Source organism: Argiope bruennichi, chromosome 1 (genome assembly GCF_947563725.1).
Source record: "Argiope bruennichi chromosome 1, qqArgBrue1.1, whole genome shotgun sequence".
Taxonomy (NCBI): domain Eukaryota; kingdom Metazoa; phylum Arthropoda; class Arachnida; order Araneae; family Araneidae; genus Argiope; species Argiope bruennichi.
The window spans coordinates 97,588,435-97,607,784 of NC_079151.1; the positions used below are offsets into that span (position 1 = coordinate 97,588,435).

Sequence of the window (19,350 nt, forward strand, 5' to 3'; positions counted from 1 at the left end):
TTTTATTGAAAAGTACGATTTATTGATTTAGAAATACCTTGAATAAAATAAAATATTAATAATTCGCATTAAAGATACCAAATTTGAGTGAGTTATTTTGGTAAAAAGTATAATACATTTTATTTTATTGAAAAATACGATTTGTTGATTTAGAGATGCCTTGAATATAATAAAGAATTAATATTTCATATTAAAGACTTCAGATTTGAGTTAATTGTTATCGTGAAAAGAATTTCCAATACATTATATTTTATTGAAAAATTCTAACAAGCTGTATGAATTCCATAAATTTAATAATTCCTTTTTAGTTCATTAATTTCATAAATATCTTTCTTTTTTGGAGAGATTGCATTAAATGCCAAATTGTTTAAAAGTGATTACAAATGAAATTTTTCGAAAATTCTATCTTTGGGCTTTAAGATTATTCGGAAACAATTTCATATAATTAACAATATTTAATTTCTAAATTTCGCTATGTCTTTTCAATAAAATGCTTGGTACACATCTCAGATAACTCAAGGATAATATTTCAAATTTGATCGTTAAACATATTTGATCTAAATATATTACATGAAATATTTACAAAAGAATTTTTTAATGTACAAATGACCAATTTTGCACCAACTTTTACTTGACATTTAATTAAAAATAGACTGTTTTTGATATGGCTGTACAAATTTGTGATGTAAAATAATAACAATTCAATAAAAAAAAAGCAAGAAAATTGTTAAGAAGAAGCATAAGTGAAACATGCATTTTCTTTGAAATTGATACCACTGCCATCATTCCTTCCTGGCATTTTCTGACCTGTTAAAAATAAGATAATATTTTAGTTAAAGAATTTCATAAAAAAATATACAATTATATATATATATATATATATATATATCATTCTTATTACATGTTGTCAAAAAAAAGTATTTTATATCAATATATAAAAATAAGAAATATTAATAATTTTTAAAAGAATACAGAAAATGTATCAGTATAAATATAAATGGTATATAAATGAATTTCATAAATGACAAAACGTATAATATAATAACATTTATGTTTCAATATATCAACAAAATTGAAAAAAATTATTCTAGAAATAAAGTTTTATCTAAGATAATATGCAAATTCGAAGATACAAATTAAAAAAAATTTTGATTTAAAATATACACTTTTTTTAAAAACAACAACAAATAGAATGTTTTAGTTTTGGAAACTTCATCCAGTTTAGCTTTTGAAATTTTTAGGATTTTTTTTTAAATAATAAAGAAACAAAGTTAAACATTCGGTTATTTTTATCTACGTTTTTTTCCCCTTTTACTTTAATTTTTATTTTCTCTCTTTTTTTAATGCAATAGTTAAAATGTCAATTTTTCTTTCACTATTAAAATGTTTACTAATTTATTGAAAACAATATTTTTAATTTAAGTTGTGGAGTCTTTAAGGGATTCAATAAAAAGTCCGAATTTGTGTAACAGTTTTTTTACAGGTTGCGTTACACACAGACAATTTACATTAAAAAAATTAGTGTAATTTTAAGCATTATCCCACTATAATAAAACTAAAGAAGAACATTACAAGCATAATTTTTGGAACAAAAACTTCTACTTTTGAATCTAGTAAATTACAGGCTACGAGGGCATCGTTTAGGTATCGTAGTGGCATTTCAATCTCTTTTTCATCAAAAATTCATCGCGTTTCTTGGCCCAATAAACGTCAAATTCAATGCAATAAAACTTCTTTTCACTAATATAATGTAAAATATTGTGTTCTGGGTTAAGATATCAAAGTTCCAAAGCACCTCCCATGCGGATTCCGCACAAAAATATATCCAAACTTTAAAAAAATCTCATCTCATCATTTCTTCATTAAAATATGAGTAGTAATGCAAAATTTTATAAATGTGACAAAAAAAAACTAATAAAATAGAATTGGTTTCAAACGAAAACACTGAAATTTATTTGACAACGAAAGCAAAGGAAGTATCAAGCTTCCATAATAACATATTTCTCAGTGATAGGGATTGCAACAATTTATTTATTACTTAAAAATTTTAGCAGTCACTTTTAGATCATGTGCTTAATTGCTTCATAAATTCATAATTACGAAAAAGGTATTGTTTGCAAAATTAATAATAATAACATATTGTAATTTATTGTTTGTTAGCATAAGTTTACGAATTTAACGAAAATGAAGTAAAGAAACGGAATATTTTTTCTTCTAATAAATAAAAAGTTATTCATCACAAGAGATAATTTTTTTTTTCTAAAATAGCCTTGAATAAAGAATGATTTATTTTTAACCCTACATTATTAAAGAATCTGATTTACTTTACATGCTACCAAAACATCGTTTATAGCCAGGTTAAGGACGGAATTCCCAATTTTAATTTTTGTTGAGAAAAATTTTACAAAACAGGGTTTGTTTAACTTGCATCGTGATTATTTGAATGATATTTGAAATCAGACAAAACAAACCCGTCGATTTAATTCAACCACAACAGACATTTGGAAGGAGCAACAACGAAAAAAAGTGAAATGAAAACAAGAGAGAAAAGACTGGAGCCTCCAGCGGAGATTAATTAAACATAAGAATTGCAGTGTAACCAGTCGTAACCGAAACCCCCCGATAGTTTTTCATTGTGAAGATCTGGAAGCCATATCCACACGACAAAAAACATCGTCAACGAATCGAAACTCGTTTGGTAACGCCATCTAGAACGCTATTTTTGTTATTTATTTATTCTTATTATCTACCCTCCTGTCTCTTCCCAACCGAACTTAGTCGGAATTCATTTTCAAGGGAATGCTACGCTTTTGTCATGGTAAAAAAGGAACTCCATTGTGCTTTTCTAACATCCTTCCAAAAACGGAAATGACGTCAATTTTGGTACTTTAAACGCTCTTTACTTTCTACCCCCCCCCTCACGTAATGTTTAATTCACTTCTTCCTTCTGCGCAATCCTTTGATTGATTGGTGTGCCGGACGAAATAGCCACAGGGAAGAATGCTGCAATCTTAAAGTAGACGAAAAGATAAAATGAAATTTGGTGTTGCATTTTATTTTTTATTAAAAGGGAAATTATTGTTTTAGCTGGATAAATAAGAGTGAAATTTCATAAATAGCTTGCGTGCTGCCTTATGAATTATAACCACTGAATTGATTATCTTTGTATTTAACTCACAAATATTAGGAAATGGAAAAAATGTTTCGATACTATTAATTTAATAATTAATTTGTATTTATTAAATCCATCTTTTCGATAATGTTGTAGAATGCTGCAATCTCAAGTGGAAGAAAAGATAAAACGAAATTTGGTGTTGCATTTTATTTTTTATTAAAAGGGAAATCTGCTATTTTATTTATATAAAAAAAGTAAAATTTCGTAATTAGTTTTCACGCCATATAAATTCCAACAACTGAAATGATTTTTTTTACATTTAAATCTCAAATATTAGAAAATGGGGGGAAAATGTTTCGATACAGTTAATTTAATCGTTAATTTTTATTTATTAAAATATTTTTTCATAATATTGCAGAATGTTGCAGTCTTTAAGTAGAAGAAAAGATAAAATGAAATTTGATGTTGTATTTTATTTTTTATTAAAATGGAAATTTGTTACATTTTATTTTTTATTAAAATGGAAATTTGTTACATTTTATTTTTTATTAAAATGGAAATTTGTTGTTTTATCTATATAAATAAAAGTGAAATTTCATAAATAGCTTGCACATCATATAAATTCCAACAGCTGAAATGATTATCATTATATTTAACTCACAAATATTCGGAAATAAAAGAAACATCTTAATACAATTAATTTAACCATTAATTTTTACTTATTAAAACTATTTTTTCATAATGTTTCATAATGAAGCATTATTATAGCTTCAGAGTTATGATTCCTATTGAATGGAAATTTTAATTGCTATCGATTTTGTAAATGACTTTGTTTATTTGTTTCCGACTTCCCACTCGGAGTATTTAAATATGGAATCATTTCCTAAAAATGATTAATAAATTATTGAAACAATTTGGTTTTGCCAGGCTTTTGAAAATCGTTTTATAAAAATGATATTCTGAAATAAATTAAAAGTAAAGCCGCAGATGATAAGCGAATTTTTATTATTATAATATTTTATATTAGACTCTTTTTATGTTAAAATATTAGATGCATTTTTAATGCAAAATATGCTTAATTTGTGGTTTGATACTCCGTAGAGTGTTAAATTATATAAATAAAACTGAAAAACTGAAATTTAGTTTTAGAAATCTAAACTGTCGACGAAATTTTCTTTAAACTTTACTCACAAATGCTATAAAGCACAAGGAAGTTTTTAGATGGATATTAAATTAATAAAATACATGAAAATATTTTAAACCCACGAACTGTAGAATGAATAAATTAATAATAATGCTCATTTAATTAAAAAAAATCGTTAAATTCTTAAAATGATTTGGTGCTAAATAAACCAATAAATCATACATTTTACTTGGCAGCTGAAGTTTATTTTTCTTTTAAATGATAGAAGTGCTCAGTAAATTTGTTTATTTTTGTAAGCACTTTCCAGAATATGTATTAAACACTACGATACGTAGATGATAGAATCTTTGGATTCTATGCGTGTAATCATTTTATAATTCTAAAATGTAAATGTCATAAATAATATAAAGCGATTAAATTTAAGAAATTGACATCAGTATCTCCTATTTAAAAAAAAAGCCAACAGAGTCATAAAAACTCCAATTTACATTATTTATTGAATTAATGTTGCTGGAAAGTATCAAAATAGCTCCATTTTAGTTCGTAAACCTGTCAATAAGTATAGAAAGGGTTGGAGATACTTAGCTTTCTAGGAGAAAAAGACAATTTTCGTTACTCTCTGAGTCATAGTAAAGACCTCACAACAAACATAACGAAGGCACAAAATGCCTTTATTTAAAAACAAGGAATTTAAAGCTTTTCTTCAGTGTAACTCCTTATACAAAATATAATTTTTATTAATAAAAACCTCACTTTGACATAGAATTGTAATTACAATAATAAATCGCATATCAAATTAACTTACAGAAGTTATTGAGATTTTGAGTCATCACATTTACATGCATGCGAAAATACAGACAGACAGATGACCGATTCTTTAATAAATTGGCTTTAACACATTTGATAAGGACTTGCACTTACACTATAAAACGGGGGATCGAATTTGATTTATTTTAATCGTGGTGTTTTTGAGTGATCGCATTTACCTGTTTGCAAAAGTGCAGACCGACATATGGTCAATCCGTTATGGATTTGTTTCAAAATTGGTAAGAACTTTATATATAAAATTTGTATATTAAATTTTATCTATCTAGCTTTCTTTGTTTTGTAGTTATCATCGAGCTTACTTGAATTTGAACAGCCAGATATTCAGATTTCCTGTGAATGTTTTTCGTTCAAAAATTAAGTGAAATCTAAAATTTGGCTTAATTCAAGCTTCATGCGTCTAGCTTGAGGCGTTTCAGAGCTATCGTATTAGCGGCAACATATATAATCACAAAAATGCTTTTTTTTTTGGACTCTGAAAGGTGGATATTCATCTAAATCTGGAATTCCAATTTTTGGATGATTACATTGGTTTTTTTTTTTTTTTTTGTTTTTTCGTTTATTTCATATACAATTAAAAAAATGATTCAGTTATGCTCTTCCAATTTTTTAATTGTGTTTTTAGCTTATTTGAATGTCGATATTTTCATCATTAAGCTCATTTTGTTATAAAATTCAATCTGTTTTAAAGATGTATATAATCATTTTGATGTTTTAACCTAATTGTACCGATAAACATAAAAGTTGTATGTAAATAATTTGGTATGATTTTTTAGATTGTATTATTGTAGATTATTTATGTTAGTCTACATTCATGTGTAAATACATAATACTATTATAATTTCAGATATAATACACCAATGTAGCATTATTTATTTTATAATTTTACAATGTTGTATAAATAGCAAATTATTTTGCCGCAAAAGTTTTTGAATCGATTTGAAAGCTTTGCCTCAGGTAACGATAAAACACACCTCGACATAAGAAAATTTATTTCCTGAACTGCGATCCATCTCATGGATCATGATTAGTTCAAAATTACATGCAGAGATTTCACTTATTATTTAAGAAATTCATTCTAGCTATTTTAATGCCAATAGAATATGAAACATTATACGTTATGAAAAAAAGGAAATCCAGATAAGTTTTCATAAAAATCTAGAAATTCTTAAAAACTAGCAATTTTTATGACATTTCCTCAACGACTCTCTAAATACCATTTCAAAAGTCTAAATTTACTTTTTTCTCCAATGAACGTCACGTTTTGAACTCACGATCATTTAAAGAGTTGTCTTACAAACGAGCTTTGTAACAAATGGGATTTCGAGAATTCTTGTTTCAGAGAATTTTTGCAAAAAGAACGAGAACAAAACAGATTGTTCATTCATCAGGCAAATATGACTTCATCTTTCAAGAATTTTCTGCTATTCCTCATTGAGTAGTTTTTGACATTCAGGTTAAATCGCTGACCCTTATTTCTCGTTCGTAGACGTCAATCTCCTAAAATATCTAGGTTAGTAGCATACCTCCCCACCACATTCCATGCAGAATGAAAAGAAGTAGCATCCATTAGAATATTCATGAAATGCAATATGCACAACGAGCTTCCGGAAAATGCAGAAGCTTGCTTTTGTCAGACTGAATGCTCAAAATAGTTCTTTTTGACAGGACTGTCAGAAGTGAAAGCAAGCAGCGATGTGAGATGCTATTTTTAAGTTTTATTTAAAATTATAGCTATTCATTTTAATTTTCGATCTGAACTTCTTTATTAATAATAAAAATGTGTGTGTGCTTTTAACATCTATTAGTAATAAAAATGTGTGTGTGCGTGTGTTCTCAACATCTATTAATAATAAAGGTGTGTGTGTGTGTGTGTGTGTGTGTAAGCGCGTTGTCGTCTTACAAGCCAGACAATTTGACCTACAATTATCAAGTTTAGTACATATGCACTTTAAAGGATGGAAATGTGAATCTCGCATTTATTTTTGGAAATTTTAATTAATTAAAATTTAAATTTTGATGTTTTTCAGCTATAACACTGAAAATATTATTATACAAAAGTGTATTTTAATCTGTTTCAAAATTTAAAAGGTTGTCATTTTAATGAAGTCAGTTGTAAAAAATGTTCCTAAATTTTGCAATTTTTGTTTGTTTGTTTAATTTCTAACAATAGATTGTATTGCTGCCCTGAAATTCAAATCGTTTTCATTTCATTCATCAAATATTTTACCAACCTTTGATAAACAATTTTAATTCAGAAAATTCATTATTTTTTTTATTTATAATTAGCTGTAGCTGATTATGTTGAAAAGTCAATTTTTTACAGAATAACTAACTTTTTTTAATTCAAAACTCTTGATATCTTAACAATGTTCTTTATAAAACCGTTTGAATTTGTTTATATGTTTCAAATCATATATTTACATAAAAAATAATTGGAAAAGTTACAATTATTTTTATATAATTTACTTTATGATGCTGTTTTATATCTTTAAATGCCATTTTCACAAATACTAAATATTGGTAAAAATTTCTTACAGAAAACCTCATAAATTAAAATCTAATTCATATTTTTTATATAAATTTATACAATAATTCTCAATAGGTTTTATCTCTCCTGAATTAAAAAATAAGCTATCTTTCCATTTAAAACAATTGTAGTTAATTTTTTTTCATGACAAGAAAATTTTGAAAATTTCATGTTATTTATTAGTCGAACCCCAATACTCAAGGAATGAACAGAAATATAATGTATTTTTCAAAAATTCATTAAGCATTTTTCAACATTAAAAGAAAACATTCCGAAAATAGTTATATAACTTAAACTAAAAGAATTCTAGTAGTTTCGGTTATATTTTGTTTTGTATTTTATTACAAAAATTAAACGCAAAATTAAAGGTATGTTTTTGAGCAAAATCAAACTTTCTTTTTAGGTAAACTCAATACATCATTTTTATCAATATGCTGACATACCATATTAAAAAAAAATGATATTAAAAACGACAAACATTTTTTTTATTTATTTCATCAAACCCGCATACAATTTTTCGGCAGCAAACTCCAATGATATAAAATCCACACAACTCAAGAAAGTTCATTTTCTTAACATTTTATTTAACAAAACCTTTTGAAATTATAAGAAATACTACTTAAAAAAATAATCCTGATAATAACAGAGACTCACTTATAACCTATATTTCTCTTTTCATAATGTTAACAAAAACACCGTATCAACAAATGCAATTTTTGCAGCTTCCACGAACTATATATTTGTGAAAGGCCCCTTCCATGTATTATTTACCCTACGTACTACCTGTTGGCGTAACGTCGTGACTATTTACACCCTATCATTAGCACCGATTTATCGGAAGCCATATTGACTGAACATTTACTTAAGGGTGTTATCTTGCAAAATTCTTCGATGTTTATTCCTTCTTTCTCTTCTTTCACGCTTCCACTCTCGAAAGATAGAACACTAGATGAAATCGCCTGATTAAGAATATTCTTCGGGGTGGGACAATTTCGTTGCCCTCCCTTGCATATTATCTCTTCGTGTGCACCTTTGCAACAAGCTTTAACAAATTATTTTTTAACTTGAACTCCGGCTCACGCGCGCGACTTGGTAGGTAAATGCGAAGTATTGCAGGTAATGGAGGGTTATTTAAACGCCTTGTAGTGTCTGGTGAGAAATTTGGGCTTTGGAACTGTTTTGGGTTTTCGAAAAGGTACTGATTTGTGAAGACCACCATCTGAGAATGCTTAATGATGATTGAAAACATCAATCAATGTGAAATTTCAGTATTAGTGACTTAGAATGACGATAAAAAAATAATTTTGAACGTTCTTGGCATACTTAATTGAGCACTGAAATGAAAAATCTTAATATAAATAAAAGTTATTTTGTCTGTGTCTGTATGTATGTATGTTCTACTTCTCCGCTTGAACGACCACATCTGTTTTAATTAAACTTTGGACATTTATTCTTCAGGACAAGAGAAAGAGTATCGGAATATTTTCAGGTATATGTTCTACATTTCCGTCTAAACGACCAGATCGATTTCAACCAAACTTTGCACATTTATTCTTCAGGACAAGAGAAATAATATCATAATCTTTTCAAATATATGTTCTACATTTCCGCCTAAGCTGTCAAATCCATTTGAACCAAATTTTGCTCGTTTATTCTTCAGGATAAGAGAAAGAATACCGCAATCTTTTCAGATTTATGTTCCACATTTCTGTCTAAACGATCAGATCGATTTCAAACAAATTTTGCACATTTATTCTTTAGGGCCAGAGAAAAAATACCGCAAACTTTCAAAGGGAAAAAAATTAAGATTCAATTTATTAGAAAATAGATGTAGTTTTGACATTTTTTATAGTAACTTCGAAGGTAATTCTTTTGCAAAAATATTTTAATATTCATATTAAAATGTGTCGTTTCAGTGATACTAAACTCCTTTCTGTGTAAAGTTTCCTTCAGTTTATATGGATTCTTTTAAAAATTTGTGCAGACGATTTTATAATACAATAAAAGTAAAACTAATTTACTTTGCCGCTATTTTTTGAAATTTTTGTTTTATATCGTTTAGTAATTTTTTATTGGTTTAAAGCAGTTCTTTAATGTCACTTAAAGGAACTGAAGGGAAGAACTGATATATCTTCTATTTCCAAGTGATTATAAGTCAGTAAAACCAAAGGAAAACAATCAAATGTTGTAGTATACTAAAAAGATTGCCTGTATTATAATAATTTCCACAGCATTAGTTTTTACATTAAAAATATCATACTTGAAAGTATTTAAATTCTGGGAAATGTCAGATATATCAACTAGTAATTAAATAAAAATATAATACCTATTATATATATAAACATTATGCAATCCAATTTCTTATACTTTTAACCTTTTAAAAAATTAAATAAAAGTTACAAAGGAGATATATGTATAGTATAAAATTTGGATGATGAGTTACTTTGAGTTTTCTTATTGTATTTATTAGTGAACACGAACTTCCGTGTACAGATAATGATGACTGAAAGCCTCAACCAATGTGAAAGTTTAATTTCTGAAGTGATAAATCATTCAGAACAAAGATAAAATTACGAATGAATTCGAAATGTTTCATTAGTTATTGAATGAAAATTAAGTAATAAATAAATTCACAAAAATATAGCACTATTGATAAACAATATACAATATAAATTGCTATTTTTCTAAAATTTCAGAAAAATTAAACCAGTCTCTCGGAGAGAGACACATAACATAACATTCGGGTTTAGAATTGTTTTGGAATTTTCTAATTGGTATTGATTTGTGAGACCAACTTCTGAATACGAAATGACAATTGAACTCATCAATAAATGGGAAAATTTGGTATTAGTGACTGACAATGGTAATAAAAAATAAATGTGAATAACTTGATTTATTTAATTGATTACTGTATGACACATACATAAGTAAAAATATCGTGCTATTTATCGTGAAACGATATAAATTTATACTTTTATAAAACTAGAAGCAAAAGAATAGAATTATCAAAAATATAAATTAGTGGCATGGAAGAATAAGTTGTAAGATGACAAATGATCCATTATTTCTACTAATAAAAAATATCCACGAAAAAAATCTACAATCTTTTTGTACAATATATCTTTGCATTTCAGATTTTTGACATATATTATAACAAAATAAAGAAATTTTGGTAATCCACTGAACTTACTTTTGAATTATACAAAATATAAATAAAATCCGTAATTTTAGTAAAGTAGTAAAAGTAGAAAAGTAAAAGAAAGACATGACTTTTCATTAGTCAATTTATGTGCATAAGCCAATAAAGGAAAGAAAGAAATATCAATTCAACGATGTATTTGATAATATTTTTAAAAAATCCTATTTTCCAAAGTCATCATTCGTGTGATAAAAAGGGAAAATATTTTTTTTTGGTCATTGGAATTCACCTTCAACGTTGGTATTCAAATCTAAAGTAAAATTATGTGAATCAAAAAAAAAAAAAAAAAAAAAAAAAAAACCTACTAAAACAAAAAAAAAAAAAAAAAAAAAAAAAAAAATCTTTAAAATCAGTAAAAATTGAAAGAAAACATTTTGAATTTTTATAACAAAATATTTCGGCATTCACCTTTTAGAATGAAGGGATGAAAGACAGAGATTAGTATAAAATGATACTTTACTGATATTCAAATTTAAAGTTCAATTAAATAAATTTTAAAAAAAACCCCGATGGCATAAAAATTAAAAAAGGCCAAAAATTCAAAGAAAAATGTTTTACTTTCTTATACCGAGTATACTATTTATCTTTTCAGGTAAAGATGAAAGTCATGGTAATTTCATTGAAAAAAATAAGAAAACAATTAAACGTAAAGAAAATTATGAGTCGAGAATGATTATTGTTACTGCACGAAAGAAAATGAGTGATGAACATACGATAACAAAGAATTCATCTAGAAAAATAAAAATAAAATAAAATTTTGTAAATGCGCAAAGTTAAAAATGTTTCACGAAGTAACAATATAAATTAACCTGATTAAAAAAGAATAGGTTTCTTTACAAAAGCAGGAATTTACAAAACGTCTTTACACCCTATCCTTTGTCTTGAAATGGGTCGCAACTTCTTTGTATACGATTTAGATGGGAAAAAATGAGCAGTTAATCTGAAATGGATTCTTTTGAATAAAAAATTGCACAATATTTAAGAGGTGTAAGTAAACAAAGTAGGTTATTTTATCTAAGCAATCTTTCAGAAAATTATAAATGTGAAAATAATGTCACATTCCATACTGTCAAATAAATTTAACTAGTTTGTGAATTAATATAAAACGGGAAACTCCTGCGTTAATAATTGAAATTCCAGTGTACAATTGCTTACATGACACAAAATAATGCAGAAGTTATTTTTCTCATGTGGAAAAAGAATAGTTCCAAAATAATATTCATAAACAGGTCATGTAGCAATAAATAAAAACAAAAATAAACTGGATTGTATAGTAAATTCAGCATAAATATAAAAAAAAATAGTAGAGATATAAAGCATATTTTGCATGTTACGGTCAAATAAGCTATCATAGAAGCATAGTGATTGATTATGATAATTCTGATAATATCGTGATTGATTGTTCATGTAATGCAGGAATATTAAAAATCGATTCAAGAGCGTTCCGAATAATTGTTTTTATGAATTTTCTTTTCTTATTTCTTGGTGCGATTTGCGTTCGCAACGATATTAAATAAAGAAATCAATTTGCTGATTAAAAAAATTTTTTTTTTCGCTTTTCCATTTAAAAGTGTTTAAAATTCAAGTAGCTTTCTGCTCAAGTTTCAAATAGTTATTAGTAATTTGAGTACTATTTATCTTATTTTATCTACCACATTCAATGTTTAGAAATTACAGATTAAGAACATCCAAAAATTAGATATTTGATTTATTGTTACATGAAAATTAATTTAAAATATTAATTGGTTATTATGTTACTAAAATAATGCATAATATATCGCAGCAAATTTCATGCTGAAAAAAAAAGACTACTACAATGATGGCTGAAAAGTGACAAAATCATAACAATTTCTTTCAAAAATTATTATACAATGCATTGAGAACGAAACAATTATTCATATACAGTTTTCCCAAAATCGAAGAAAATAAAAAAGAACAAATTTCTAAAGAGATTAAATAAAGTTTCATTTAGCTTTATCAAAAGAAACTAGAAAAAAATTTTAATTCGAAATTTTATTCCGAAATATATGCTTCCTTCAACAATATTGTATTTATTTTTAAAATTTTTTCTTAATTACATAGCAGTGATAACACTGACTCAAAAAATACGTTTGACCTCTCCGCAAAAGTATTAATATTACTTTAGTGATTAAAGCAATAAAAAAGTTTCTTTAAAAATATATATGAGATAATTTCATTAAAAGCAAAATGAAAAATTGAAAATAAATTCATTCATCAAAAAATGTATTTTAAAAATTTGTAATGTTTTGTAAAAATCGTTTTGATTCAATAATATACTGTTAGAGTGGAAAAAAGATTAAACATTTAATTAAAAAATTCTAAAGCATTTTTTAGAATACACCTACTTTCAAAAGGTAACTACCGTCCAAATTGATATGTCTAAATTCAATGGCATCCTCTATGGCGTTTTGAACGATATTTGTATATTCATGTCATAATTTACAGATAGTATGTAAGATTAAATACGTTATCATATTAAATTAATGTACCAGAAAATATTTTATAATGCTTAATAGTAATAATAAATTTATTAACAAAGCAAGAATTCATTTGACAGTAGGTGAATAAAGTTTATTGACTTTTCATTTAATCAAGGAAAATCAAAGGAAACATAAACTTTAAAAACATTAAATATATCTTCTTTTTTTTTAGTTTGGCTTTCAATTTACATTAAAGAAGTATTTTTCAAGTAAACATGAAACAAAGAACTTTAATTGTGTTCGGAAATCCTTCATTATTCATTCATAGATAAAGCACTTTTTGCTGCTGTACAAAACATTATTTTAACCGAAACAAATGCTTACAATAGTTTTACCTTTTTCTAGGTTTTTTTTTTTTTTTTTTTTTTTTTGTCTCTTCGTTTTAACTGATCCTGAATGCATTACAACATTACAATGGGAAAACAACAATAGATGAGAGGAATCATTGATAAATCGGGTCAAGGTCCATTAATAAATGACTCTTTTGACCTTCAATAAAATTGGTTCAATAATGTTTTCATTTCACTTTTATCTTTTGACATTTTTAATCACAATTGGTAGCAATTTTTCTTTATTTTAAAATCTTGAAAACTTGGCTACAGACTTTCTTGATTTATTGAAATACTTGCATGCTAATTAGTTTATTACTTCAAACCATTTTCTGTCCAATTGTCTTATTTTAAGAAATTTATGTTAAGGCCATTAGTATTTTATGAAAAGAATGAAGAGTGAAATTTTAAAATTAATAGAAACTTTTTTTTCTAACAAAGATGTAACATATTATTACAAAATGAATAAATCCTTTCTTAAATGAAATTAAATTTACCTTTTATGAACTTTATTTTCAACCAAAATTTATGCAGATCTTTATAAATAAATGTCGACCTGAATAGAATTTAGAGAAATAAAAATTACATTCTACATTCTGTAAATGAATATAGAATGCAAGTCTACAGAAAAATAATTTTGAAACTTATTTGTATACTTCCCTTTCAATTACATTTAATAAATAAAAAACATTTAATTGTTTGACTAAATCTGTTCAAGAAATATAACTTTCCATTTCCCTGTCAAAAATATAGCAGAGGAATTTTATTTATAAAATCATCTTAAACATTCCATTCAAAATAAAATCCTTTAAAAAGGCAAAAGTGGAATTATATAGATCCTAAACAGAGCACTGTGTACAAATCTGTGTATAGTTAACCTTAGAAATCGGAAAGATCATATCGGAAGGCTGACTCAAACAATTTCAATTCCATTGAAATTTAAAGTACAATGCAAAAAAAGTTTGTCCAAAACAATTGTATTATTTTTCATCGTTAAAAAATTACAATGTTAGTTAAAGATATAGAAATAAATTTGAGCAAGCCTCAAATAAAATTGCACAGTGAATCATATATTGCTGCAATGTTTGACTCTGAATAGAAGAGTTTAGCCCATGCAATAAATTAAAGTTGTTGTTTTTTTCTCAAGAAAACTTTTCCTTTCAAAATTCGAACATTTTTCTTTAATAATTTTTAAACCAACTTTAGGCAAAATAATAATAATAATAAATACAAATTGGTATATAAACTTATCAGAGATTCCAGGCGGTAAGGCAAGATTTTGATAATTTGACTTTTCTCAGAATGGAAGGTGAAGGCATCATCTTTTCAGTATGATTTATCAGTAACCTCAGATTTGGAATCATATATTTTCTGCTCCAAAATATCTTGATTGAAATATTTTAACTTAATATTTTCCAATGTTTTCAAACATGGATTTTGTTCATATTATTAGTTTAATTTAAGATCTCAGAAAAAAATTACATTTTCATCCAAGCAATTTTAAGCTATGAATCGAATACAGAGTAATCAAAAGAATTATTATTTAAGTTTGCAATTTTTGATTATTATCGATTAACCAATTTTTGCTTAAAAATGTCACGAATAATTAAAACAATGATAAAAGGGGAAGCGGCAAATTTTTTTTAACCAATTGAGTATAAGTAGAGAATAAAATCTTAAATTTGAGTGAATATGAAATCATTTGCTACATAGTATATAAATTGTCGTTAAAGTGTGATATCGGTTATTTTATAGTTTCTTTCCTTTTCAGTTATTTCATCAAATGAGAAACCTATGAAATAACTGAATTATACAGTACAACAGTACTACGTATAACAATTATCACCAATGGAAAATAAAAACAGAGAATTTGCATCAACCTTTAATGACTTTTTCATGGAAATATACAGATAATTATCCATCTCAAGGCATCATATTATGTGTATAGAAATAAAAAAGACGAAAAAAAAAAATATACGTATGTACAATATTTAAATTTCTTTAGCAAACAAATGATAAGTCAACAATGAACGTATTTCAGAAAAGGCAGAGATTTAATGCTGCATTCAAATGGAAAACAAACACACGCACGCACGCACACACGCACACGCACGCACACACACACACACGCACGCACACACACACACACACGCACACACACACACACGCACACACACGCACGCACACACACACACACACACACAATCTTATATTTTATATGAGCAGTAGCTGTAGAGAGCAGTGAATTACTTTAGATTTTCAATTATCCGAAATTCAGTTATCCGGAGTTTAACAAGATAAAAAAAAAGTAAAAACTAAAAAAAGAATAAGAAATCTAGAAAAAAAATCTTCTCGAATGAAAGCCAGAATAGACAACGAATCATTTGATTAACTTGTTTAAACATTGCTATAAAAAATGTAAGCAACTGTGCTTCTGCAGTCATTGAACTAATGCGTTAAAAGCACTTTTTTTTTCGTAAGAAATAACTTTTTTTTTACATCAACTGTCCGGTTATATTCATTTATACGGCTATGGTTCCAATTAAACCACATCGTTGAAGTTCTACAAAACTCTTAAAAATATCTGTCAAAATATTTTATTGATATTATTTTGTTGCTACACTTCAGTTTGAATAAAACAATACAAAAGCTAGAAATAATAAACAATTTGATAACTTTCTAATAACAAAAAAATATACTGCTTTTTTTAACGACCTTCAAACGTATAACAAAGACTGATCAAATTTTTTTACCAGCTCGACCTTGGACGCCAGATCAAACGTGGGAACAGCGGAAACAGATGATAGGATGATTGTTTTCTGTCATTAAAGTATCATATAACTGAATAACAAGTCATAAATAATAAAACAAAGATGAAAACACACATAAAAAAATGACTGCGAAAAAATCTCATGTGTCGCATTCGCTAAAATTACCATTCGAAGTTGATAGAGTTAATGGGCCTTCAACACTTACATAGTTAAAGAGGTAATTACTGAAACTTTATCAGTCTTACACAATTTGCGAAGCCATCGAAACTGGTTCAGCTGAAATTCAAAGCCTGATCGGTAAAAAGCTCACTAGAGAATAATAATTGGGCTTTTTTAGATAAATGAAAGCTGTTTATTCGCCTTTCGTGAATTCTAATTTGATAGGAATAATTGGGCAATAATTGCGAAATATAATCTATTTTTCAAGGCTAAAGAGGAATGGCTTGGGGCTTTCGATAAATAGAAAGGCGGATTTGATTGGATACTAGATGAAAATATGTAAATTAAGTTAAAGATCTGTTAAAAACTGCCTTCTTTTTAAAGGAAAGAAAGCGCATCTTTAATCGGTAAAACAGCCGATTCAGCTTGTAACAATAACGATGTTACCAGTAGAACAAGTAATTCGAACAGTCAAAGTCTTTATACTTAGTTGAAAATAAAAATAAAAAGACGCACTGCCGAATTTTGATTCAAAATGCGATAAACTGCTCATTTTAGCTACGTAATAATAATTGTATTGACCTGCCTCTTATTGAGATTTCTCAATAAACAAATCATTTGGCTTTTATCTTCAAACAATAAAGAAAGAAAAAAAATTTTAACTTTAAAATTTCTAAACGTTTTAAAATAATCTAGTAATTTACAGTAATAATTATAAGGTTTTTATTGTAATAACCTGTCTCGAGTACCATATACAGATATTTGAGCTGTCTTGAATTTCTGTTACAGAACTTGTAACAAAGCGAATTTCCTATACTAGAATATATTGAGAAATTTAAGATATTTTTATTCAATAAAGAATTTTTTTTTTATTATTAGAGAAATTAATTTAAAAAATGCGTATACTTTTAAGTTTTTCTCCAAACAAAAATTATTTCTGTTATGATTTTGAATCATAATCAAACAAATTTAAACTGAATTTATATGCACAAAAAAATTTGTTGTGTGATGTCAGAATAATCACAAATAACCGATTCACCTCGATTATTTGTGACATTCGAAACCCGTCTTTTTAAAATTTTGTTATGATTAAAAATGACGGACATCAAAGCAAAACGACATTCAAGCAAAAACAAATTCTAATGAGAAACAAACTACGGAGAATTTAATATATAAATGTAGATGGAAAATGTTGTTCAATGTTTAAAAGAATATACGTCATTAAAATTTTCAACTAAGTAAGTATATTTAAAAAAAGACATTTGTCATTCGATTCACTACAAATTCTTTGACAATTAATTGACTTGATAGATTTGAATTTTTAAATGACGATATAAATTCGTTATAAGTTATCTAATACTTTTGATGGAAATAATATGTAATTTTTTAAAACTACTTATGTGAGATTTATTTCAACATTAAGACAGTAAAAGAGGATTTTTAAAATTATACTTTAATTTATTTTATTTGTTTATCGTTTTGTTTTTAGAAAAGAAAGTTGCTGATAATCCCAAAAAGATACGTGGTGTTTATGGCGTTGATAATTAATATGATTCATTTATCAGAATTTATTGACCGAATAGAATTGACAGAATTTCTCTCCGTATAGTCTTAACTATATGTGAGCAATGTTTCGGTCAAACAAATCAATTCATGATGACCAAATGATTACTATAACACATTCGGGTCGTCATGTTTCGATAGATGAGATTAATGAGAAGCCCTATTTCTTTTCAACCTTTAATAAATATTTATAGTAGCTAATATTTTCAAATGGTTCATTATTTAAATTTACTCATTGACTGACAAAAATTCAATAAACGCGAAGTGACTAGGATTTTTATTTTAAATATATAGAAAGTCACCCTTTTTCCACTTTCTCTTGCGTGAAGTATCATATTATAATCACCAAAAAATTCGAACTCCAGATTTTGACAGTTTCCATACTTTAGACTTCTCTGAATCCGAAAACCACAGTTTTGAAATTATGTCTACCTATCCCTCTGAGTTATAGATGAGCACGAATGATCAAAAGGGCTTTGAGTTAGACTTATGAAATTTGGTGTATGAACTTTACATTAAACTTGCAGATTTCTGTCAATTTTAAATGAAATCCACTCAGAGAAAATATTCCTGCTGTCTGAGTACAAGTGAACGTAAGAACTAAGAAACGGGAAGAAATAAACAGATTAAATTTTACACATACGTCTAATATTTAAATTTATATCAAATTTTGAACTAAGTCTGATAAGAATTGACCATCTGTCGATCTGTACTTTCGCAAGTATGTGAAGGCAATAAAAACGCAATGATTTTAGAATACGAAATTTGTTATGTGCTCACAATTACAATTGTAATTATATTCACATTCTGGTTTCAATTGATTGCGAAAAATTCCTCGGAAATACATATTCGTTTATTTTTTTTAAATTCTTGTGTATATACCGCATACCAACAATTAATCGACAAGGATTACGAGCCAAAAATCATTTTATAACTATTTTTCGCCAATGCCAAGAAAGGGTTTCAACGTCTTATCCAGGATTCGCAGTTTTATATGGTAAGGATATATAATATCTTTATTAGAATGAATGCGAGAAAATTTTGGGGAGAGGGCTTACGCTGATTCTAAATTAAATGATGTTGAAAAAATGGATCAATTGCATAGTATTTACTATAAAAATCATAGAAAAATCGCGAAGAGTCTGCATAAACCAGATAGAAAGCTGAATTTTTTTTAATGAAAACTATGCCATTAGTTTTAATGGAATTTTATT

The 19,350-nt window shown here is 26.6% G+C and overlaps 1 protein-coding gene across 1 annotated transcript in view; it reads right to left on the reverse strand.

Moving 5' to 3' along the window:
* Window positions 1–304: 304 nt before the first annotated feature.
* LOC129965523 (Krueppel-like factor 2) overlaps window positions 305–19,350 on the reverse strand; it is a 34,492-nt gene continuing 15,446 nt past the window's right edge. Inside the window, exon 3 of the mRNA XM_056079496.1 lies at window positions 305–807. The gene's annotated coding sequence lies outside the window, so the exon portion shown is untranslated. The remainder of the gene's footprint in view (window positions 808–19,350) is intronic.